At 46.0% G+C, this 9,152-nt stretch overlaps 1 protein-coding gene across 4 annotated transcripts in view; it reads right to left on the reverse strand.

Annotated features, from left to right (window-relative positions):
* Nucleotides 1–9,152, reverse strand: part of Wwox (WW domain containing oxidoreductase) — a 930,576-nt gene that overhangs the window by 479,749 nt on the left and 441,675 nt on the right. For 2 of the 4 annotated variants that reach the window (XR_015450909.1, XR_015450905.1), the window contains exon 8: nucleotides 1–9,152. This exon is cut by the window's left edge and continues 243,733 nt beyond it; it is cut by the window's right edge and continues 150,059 nt beyond it. The exons of the other annotated variants lie outside the window; for them this stretch is intronic. The gene's annotated coding sequence lies outside the window, so the exon portion shown is untranslated. 4 annotated transcript variants of the gene reach the window in all.

Consider the following 9,152-nt stretch of genomic DNA (forward strand, 5'->3'; position numbering starts at 1 on the left):
AAAGGAGTCAACAAAGGGAAGTGAGGAATGTGTGTTTAGGTGCTGGATAAGAGCAAATCAACTGAGTCTAGATGATCAGGGACTCCTTTCTCCACCCCCCTAAGAAAGTGATGATCATGTTGACCCCTAAAAGCTAAGATGACCAGGAAAGGATCACTAGCACCAAGTAGAGATAAGCGCCTGTGCAAAGGCCCTGTGGCAGCAAGCAAAGAAAATGGTGTGAGAGTAAGCTGCAGAAATTGGTAGGAGATTTAGAGGGCTTGGTGAAGATTTTGACTTTTTATCCTAAGGGATAAGAAAAGCAAGTGGAGGGATCAAGCAGGGAGCAGTGAATCTGGCAGTGGCAAGATCAGATTTCTATTTTAGAAAAACAACTCCAGCTTCTGCTAGAAGAAGAGATTTCAAGAAAGATAAGAGGGGAAGCAGAGATGCCAGCGAGCAGCCTTCATGGCGCTGCAGCTGTATATAGCATTGGCGCACAAGCTTCAGAATTCATCCCACCTTGCCAGTGAGGGTGCTGCGGGGGACAGCGCGAAGCCAGACCTACCTGAAGTTTTCTGATCCAAAACCCTTGCAGAGGGGGAAAAAGACCCAAGGGAAAATGTCTTCCTGGGTTTTTAAATGGCATAAGAACTCCAAAGGGAAAAGTCCGACTTGGGGTAGGAAGCAGCAGTGCCCTTTGAAAAGTTTTAATTTTATTTTAACTTTGGTAAATCTACTTACATTCACATTTTGAAATATGTATGCACAATAAAACACTGTAGTTATGGTCTGTTGGGTTAAAATCCCACTTTTTGGAATGGGTTCGAGGGAATACTTATATAAAAAAGTCCTCAGAATGGAAAGCAATTCCACAGATAAAATAGAATGGCAATGTCTCCTAAATATGCCCCCTGCAAGATAAATGCACAGAGAGGAAGGGTCTGGAAGCATCACTAATGTGAATTCGCAACAGCCAGCTTCTAATCCCTCACGGAACCAGCTGGACAGGGAGCTCCAGGCTGGTCCTCGGCATCGGCGTTCACATTCTTCCCTAGCTCTCTCTTATTTCTTTCTTAATTCACTTGCGATGGAGAGATTGGCCCCCAAGTTACAGCAGCGAAATTCCATTCTACCATGCCCCACTCACAATGCATGGGGTGACTGTGGTGTTTATTTTGCAAAGTTCCAGACAAAGAGAGCTTTAAAAAATTGCTGGAATAGATCCACCACCAAGAATTTCTGGGCTTATTCTATGTAATTATCCTTGTGTGGGGAGGCATACAAAAAAGGAAGAAAATATGGTACTTATCATCAAGGCTTTGGCAATCCTGTAAGGAGGGTGATTCTTAGCTCCAGGATCACCTGGAACTAGACAGAAATACAGATGCTCATCCCACCCTCTCTCTACCAGAGGGCCAAGAGCATCAGAATCGGCACATGATTCCTGCGAGTCTGTATTCTAAGCAAACAAATCAACCTCTGAATGGAGCTGGGATTTACACCCTCTGAATATATAAGAAAGAGAACCTTTTTTTCACTTTATTTCTTTAATTTTTTTTTTGGTGGTGCTAGCAGTGGAATCCAGGGCCTTGCACACGCTAGGCAACCACACCACCACTAAGATGCACGCCAACCTACAGCGTGACTTTTACAGCAAGGGAATGATATGACTGAGGTGCCAAGGAGTAAGTATCATGCTGGGTTTTGGTTTTTGTTTTTGCCTAAGTGCGTGGGATGGGTATCAGGCAGAGGAGACACCAACACACACACACACACACACACACACACACACACACACTGAAAACAAAACTAAGGAAAAAAGCATACCTCACAATGATGGGATGTGGCTTTATCCTCTAGGGGAATGCAGGCCAGAGTGTGGGGCCCTGATGGGACTCTGTCACCCTGGCCTGGAGAGGAACTGCCACAGGGGCTGCAGGGGGCAACAGGTGACAGTCTTAATGACATGTGAAGTCACTCAGGACTGGAGGCCAAGGCTGGACGCCTCTTCCCAGAGACAGGCTCTCATTCTGAGGACTGAGGCAGAGCTCAGGGCCAGGCAGGCCCGCACCAGACAACATTTCTGCACAGGGGCCCGGCCTATGCTCAGTTTTCAGAAGAATGAACAAGTGAACGGGCTTTGTCTCCATGCTCTCCAGGTGCACGCTGCCTTTCACGAACAGGCCAGAATTCAGGGCTGTGTTCCCACGATACCTGCTCCTTTAGGCAAATGGATTCAGGCCAGAAATTGTATGGGGCATAATACCTCCTCGTTCACCATTGTACCTTTCTGCAATAAATAATTTCCTTTCGGGGTGCTGGAGAATTCCAAATGATAGACATATTATGTTCATGAAAGACAACTTTAAGAAAAACCTTTCTGCAATAAAAGTGAGTCTCCCCCCACCCCCTGCATCCCAGCGTGCCACAGAAATGAGTGATTTTCTGAATTTCTGCCAAGTTAGATGGGTTCGGCATGCTATTAGATTAGTCTGTTTATACAGAAACAGTCAAAAATAGGAAACACACAGAAGCTATTAAAGATATTGTCCTGTGAGGGAAAGATTTGAATGGTTTTCTTACTGCAAGTGGGAAATAAGATATGAGTCAGTATTAATGTGATAAAGAAGTTAATGTGTTCGAAAGCAAACCATTGGATTCTTCATCTTGTTTCAGAGGCGACAATAAAAGGAACATCCAGGCAATTATTTAGGGTTGGGTGAGCAGAGAAGGCAGAGAACACTACACAGCCCCAGTGGGCTTTCCACTGAGCAAGGCGAGCCTTTGGGTAGGTAAGGCTGGAACACTTGCCTGGCGGCCTTTCAGAGACGAAGATGGTTCCAGGCCAAAAAGAAAAGGATTTAAAAATAAATAAATAAAACAAGGTTTCAAAAAACTCCAAAATGAGATTTCAGTTTCATTTTTGCCCTTGGGTTGCTCCACAAACTAATGGAAATCATGCGACCTCTCAGGTCAATGAGATTCAATGCAGCAAACTTGTACTGACTGCTATGTATGAGATGCTGTGGACTCTTACTTTCCTCATGGATAAAGCGGGTGGTGCTCAGCTTGTTTCTCCTGCAGAAGTCTCCAGGTGACCCATGGATGAAAGGCCTGCCCCCATGAAGTGCTCCTGACAGCATGTTAGGGTAGGCAACATGTGACTCTGTAGATAGTCGTGTGTCTAAGTGATGCTCATAGGAAGCCCAGCATAGTGTATTATTTTCCTCTTACGTCACAGTTGAGAATCATGAAGAAATTAAAGCTTTGGGACAAAATACACACAGTAGTCCTCCCTTCATCTGAGATTCTGTTCCTAGAATTACCTGCTGCCCATGTATTATGTAATAAAATATAGGAGTGCTTAAAATGTACAGTTCGACTTCAGCAGCTCACAACCAGGCAACAAACACTTTGCTTCAACGAGTACAAGAATGAGAGCTTGGATATCAGGAGCATTCGGGAACATTAAGACATGCCAGAAAAAGTTCAAGGACAAACTTGCATTCCCTTGTACCCCCCAAAATCAGAACAACACAGGGTGAGAGAAATGAATGAATGATTCCATGTTAGATGTCGGCCAGTAAAAACCAGTACTGAGGCTCTCAGAAACCACAGGAACATGTGTGGGTAGAAGAGGAGACACAGCGGAAGAAGAAAAGCCCGGAGGGAAAGAGAAATCAGTCAACAGGTGGAACAGATGAAGTGGAGGAGAAGAGAGCTAGGAGATGAGGGAGAAGGAGATGGAATTGAAGCAGGAGAGAGGGATGGAGAGGCAGGATAGGAAGAGTCGGGAACAAATGTGCCCATGAGTGTAGGGCAAGTTCACTGAACTAGAATGGCCTGGCAGGGACATGAGGTTCCACTGAGCTTGGCAGCCAGGCTCTGTCCATTAACTTTAATGTTTTGCCAATCCTCGGCATTTTCACAAGTGTGAGCTAAAGACCTCTGGTGTCTGCACGTTCCTTTGCCTATTAAAACCTAGTGTCTTCAGAGATAAATTGTGGATGGAGGAGGGAAGAGAAGAGAGGCGGTAAAAGGCGGCCACTGCAGTGTCTTCAGCAAGAGGAGCCTTTAAATGATCTGGGAATGGGATTATTTCCTTTTGAACTTGTGAAATAAAATAAATAAATCAAAAAGTAAATAAAATATGGTGAGATGCTTTCATCTCCCAAAATCTCAATAAATAAATTGCTCAGAAACAAAATCCCAACCAAATAATGGCAGTGCATGGTGATCCTAACGTGATAAATGAAAGAAATAAACTGAGGAGGAAATCCATATTCAAAAATACGTCTTTTGATGGTGATGCTTATAAATTTGACACACTAGAAAAGAGAGCTCACTAAAGATTATTTCTATGCAAATACGCATTTCGCCAACACCGGTGTGCCAAAAAATAATCCAAACATATTTCTTGAAAATCAATTCTTGTGCATAGGAGTACATAGAGAAGCAGGGAGTACACTGATCAATATTAAAATATGGTGCTCAATGCAAATTTGTCAGTAGAAAGGAGTCTGGGGTAAGGTGATGAGAACATGTCTTTCACCGCCCAGTGTCTGCTGTCTAGTTTGGTCAGGATATTTGTCAAAGACATCTTTGCCAATATGTTACCTTCTCCCTTTCAAGGACAAAACATCCCAAGCTCCCTGGTTCCTTCCAGTTGATGTACAAAGTTCTGTGCAAGGCCTGGAGGAAATGTGTAAACCACAGCACCCTGATGGGCTTGCTTCCACATTCAGACAACAGCAGGCTCCGGGCCAGTCCCCTTCAGTACCTGGACAGACATCCCTCCTAGTTGGATAGCCCTACAATTAAAACATCCTATAGGTCTATGGTCCAGCCAGTTTCTACAATTACTCATCTCAGAAAAGAAAAAGACTCAGTACTGTGTGTTTGTGATTAAATAGAGATGCTCGCCTTCATTTGACAGGAGGAAGCTGAGGTTAGCAGTTCACCTGCCTTTTCTGTGTGACATGGTCACAGGGAAGACAACAGGGCCAAAAGGAACCCAGATGAAGATAAGGCCTATGAGTGTTGTGGGTTCTTTACTGTAACCATCACTTCTCTCTGCTTCCATACTTACAAACAGAACCAAAACTGCAATCGGAAGTTCGGTAGCTGCTGGCAGTGGATATGAGAGGGCTGCTGGGGTGCTGGCATTGTCCCGTGTCTTCTATGGGTGCCAGCTACTCCAGTGTGCTTTGGTATGTGCAAAGCCATTGTACATTGAGGGTCAAGGGGACGTTGCCCTTGTTCCTGCCACAACACCAGGTTGTGGCTTCCTCTAGCACATGCCTCTTACTCAAAGAAGATCCACGCTGGCCACAGTCAAGTTGTGAGGGTAAAGGTTTAGATCACTGCCCAGTGCGTGTTGAAGAGCAGTCATTCCATGCCTCCTCCTCTCCAGCCCATCTTTGACAAAGTGGAGGCGGAGGGGCCCTCTCATGAGTCACACTGCACATTGCAAGGGCTGACATCATTCTGGCTCTGTTCCCTGGAGAGCACAACAGTCTGGTGGGAGAAGAGGTCTCAGGGATCCTTGAGCTGTTCCTTAAACTTCATCTGTTCACGTCTTAACCCCCAGGACTGTGGAATGTGCTTGTATTTGGAGACAGGATCTTTAAGGAAGGAATTTCAATGAATTGATCAGGGTGGCCGGTGTTCCCACTCAACTGGTGTCCTGAGAAGGAAAGGAGTGAAGGACACAGTCACCCAGAGGGTCAGCGATGGGAGGGCTCAGTGTGAAGACAGCTATCTTCAAGCCAGGAAGACAGGCCTCAGAAGAAGTCATCCCCACAGACACCTTGATTTTGGCTGCTGGAGTCCAGAACTGTGAGAAAACACATTTCTGTCATTTCCGCCATGGCAGCCCAAGCTGAAGAAGAGGAGGTCTCCGGTGCTTTCTCATTTAAGATGGAAAGTGCCTCAGTGAGGAATAAGGTACAGGTCACACCTCCAAGACTTCCTTCTCTCGTGGGTGAAATGTGGACAGTCTCAATTTCACACGCTTCCGTGAAAACTTAACTTCAAAATGCCTGAATGGTGCTGAGCACGTCTGAGTCTCAGTAAGGGGTCAATAAATATTGCTAATGCTATCGTTATGAAAAAGCAGAATTAGAAATAAGATGAGCACTGTGCACAGAGAAAGGTGCCACGCAAAGGTAGATTGATGTTTTGATTGCCAGGAAGGTGAAAATGGAGACAGGCAGCTCCCTTCCACCACTGAAACAAAGTTTCAATGTTTCAACATTCCTGGGATACTGGTGGCAGGCACTGTGCTGGGCTGGCGGGGGGATGAGAAGTTCATGGTAGCCCAAGCAGGATGGCACCCACATTGTTGTCCTGGGACTGGACAGGATTGGCGGGACCATGCGGGTTCGTGTCCCATGGGAGCACAACACATGGCAGAGGATTCACATCCACCTTGGGGCAGAGAGCATCTCAGAGCCTCTCACCAGCCCCTTCAGGACACACACTGAAAGGATACAGTGAAGCTACAGGTGCCACTGGATGTGGCTGCTCACTTATACCAACTGTGTCCACTCGGAGTCCTTGCACGGAGCATGGTGAGTATATTAGCTTCTGTCTCACGGAGACACAAAACCAACACCCACAACATAAAGGAGGAGAGCTGTAGAGGTTTAATTTGCTCATGGTTTCAGCCCATGATGGATAGTCTGGCTCCAAGGCAGAGACATCATGGCAGAAGGGCCTGGGGGAGCAAAGCTGCTGAGTTCACGGTGGCCCAGAAGCAAGAGGGGAACATTGCCAGACCAGAAGGGGCCAGAGACCAGACACAGAGCACCATCCAGTCACTCCCAGAGGGATCTCCACCAATCCCCTGGTGGATCCCCAAGTCAGTCAAGTTAGAACTCCACCTTATCTGCCACAGTGAACCAGCAATCAATTCCATGAAGTAACTGGGCAAATCAGCAAAGCCACAGGACTGATCTGATCAGCTGACTTGAAGAACTGGCCACACACACACACACACACACACACACACACACACAAACACAGGAAAGAACTGGCCACGATGACCTGGCTATGTATATATTACAAAGAGTTTGGCAAGGCTCCCCATATTACCACAGCAGTTTTCATCTCTTCTCAGCTCATGTCCACTATTTTACATGTGACCCTTGTTAAAACAAAATGAAATTTATGAAACATTTTTATGATCTGGACATTTATGTCTCCCTAAAATTCATGAAATCCTCACCCCTATCCAGGAGGTGGGGGTTGTTGATATTAAGATGAGGGCCTTTGGGAGACAATTAGTTCATGAGGGTCGAGACTGGGTAAATGTGATTAGTGCCTGTGATCACACAAGAGAATCCTCAGTCTCTGAAGATGCTTTCTATTCCTGAACTGCCAAAGTGTTGACCTTATCTTCCAACAAGATTGGGGCGGGAACTGCGGGTAACACTCAGCCCAGAGCAAAGGATTATTAAATATGTTCTGGCTGATTAAGCATCACAAAGGGCTATAGAAAAGAACAATGTGCGAATATGTGTAAGAGACTCCTATGTCAATATTTCTGGAACGTACATAAATACTTCAGGGCAGAGCTTACTGTAGGTACCCTACCCCCTGCCTGACTGAGCCTCGGTATCAGGAACAGTGAATCCCTGGGACTGGACTGAGATTGAGGGGAATAGAGGGGCCGATTTGCCAAACTGCCATGCACCTTCATCCCTACATGAAGCTAAGCGATGCGAGGGTCAGCTTCAGGAATGACACAGAAGCCAGCCCATTTGGACTCAATGTGAACAAGATGCTCTGTGTGGGTCGAGAGGGCCTGCTACCTCCTCCCCTGCCAGAGTACAGGGAGAGGGGCTGCCTCAGGGCCCCACCTCAAGAGACGCAATTAGGGCTCAAAGCAAAAGTATGCTGATGAAATGAGTGTGGCTTCACTAATAACAACATGGTACCCACATTACCACCTTCTACTCCATCCTCTGCTTTATGGATCTGTCTGCTTACAACATCAAAGCTGGAGAGGACCCTGTGAAATCCAAAAGGCTTTCAACACAAAAAGCCCAGTTCAATAGCCATTTGGTAGCAAAAGCCTCCTAGAGCTAATGTTAAGTTATTCATCCTATTGAGTGTGGATATTCTTTTATTTTCCTTGGTGATTCTCCTGCCTCAGCCTGTGAAGTAGCTGGGAATACAAGAGTGGTCTACTAATTCTGGCTGAATATTCATTTTAACATGTAGATCTTCATTTGTTTAATCACAAGGTCCTCCTACAGAGGTGTTACATTATATAAGGTTCAGCAATCTTTTTTGAAAGAGCCAGATAGAGCTTAAGTCATAGGAGCATATGGTTGCTGCCTTCACTACTCAGCTCTGTCACGGTGGCTGGAAGCGGCCATGACAGTATGTAAGGATGGTGTCAGCTGTCCACTGATACACCTTTACTTATGTACAGTCCTCAGGCCAGACTTGGCCCCAGCGCCCAGAAATTTGCTGACCTTCACAATGCACAGAATATGCAGCACATCCTCTTCCTGAAATCTGAAAAATCCCAAGTTCAGAAACACATTTGGCCTCAACAGTTTGAGAGTAGGAGCTTGGACCCCTGAGTTCCCATCCTGGAAAGTGTTCCCTGCCAAACAGGTATCGCCAGGACCGGGGCTTCCTCCCCTTAAGTGCCTGGCCAGCCTTGCTAAGCACTGCTGAGTCAGCAGTGTCAAGGTATTATTGTTTTTAGAAAAAGACACTGACATAATTTCACCACCCTTTCCATATCTTCAAAGAGTCTTGTAACTACTCTTTCCTTGCCTATTGACACCTCTTTGCTGGGATATGATGCTTCCAAAGAACTCCCTGTCACCCTGCTAGAGCAAAGCCTGGCCCCAGGAAAGTAGCCAAAGAAAGCTTCCCAATTTCCAGCTACATCTATCAAGACTGAAGAAGCATAAAGGATATGCCAGGATCAGATCGCTTACGTCTTCAGTATGTTGAACCTTTGTGGCCCTGTCTGTGCTAGGGTGTCTTACTGTTTCCAGTTATGCACTTCCCTCCCCATGAGAAACTGTTCAGTTCCGTTTTGTCTGTATGATCTGCTTTGGTCAATGGCATGGTAGCCACTGTAGGCTGACTGTGGTTCTTTCTGTTTCCCATGACAACAGCGTGGTCCTGATGACTGCCCCTTCGGC

This window comes from Heterocephalus glaber, unplaced genomic scaffold, assembly GCF_053883595.1.
Source record: "Heterocephalus glaber isolate CG9 unplaced genomic scaffold, H.glaber_assembly_v1.0 deba00000071, whole genome shotgun sequence".
NCBI classification, from domain to species: domain Eukaryota; kingdom Metazoa; phylum Chordata; class Mammalia; order Rodentia; family Bathyergidae; genus Heterocephalus; species Heterocephalus glaber.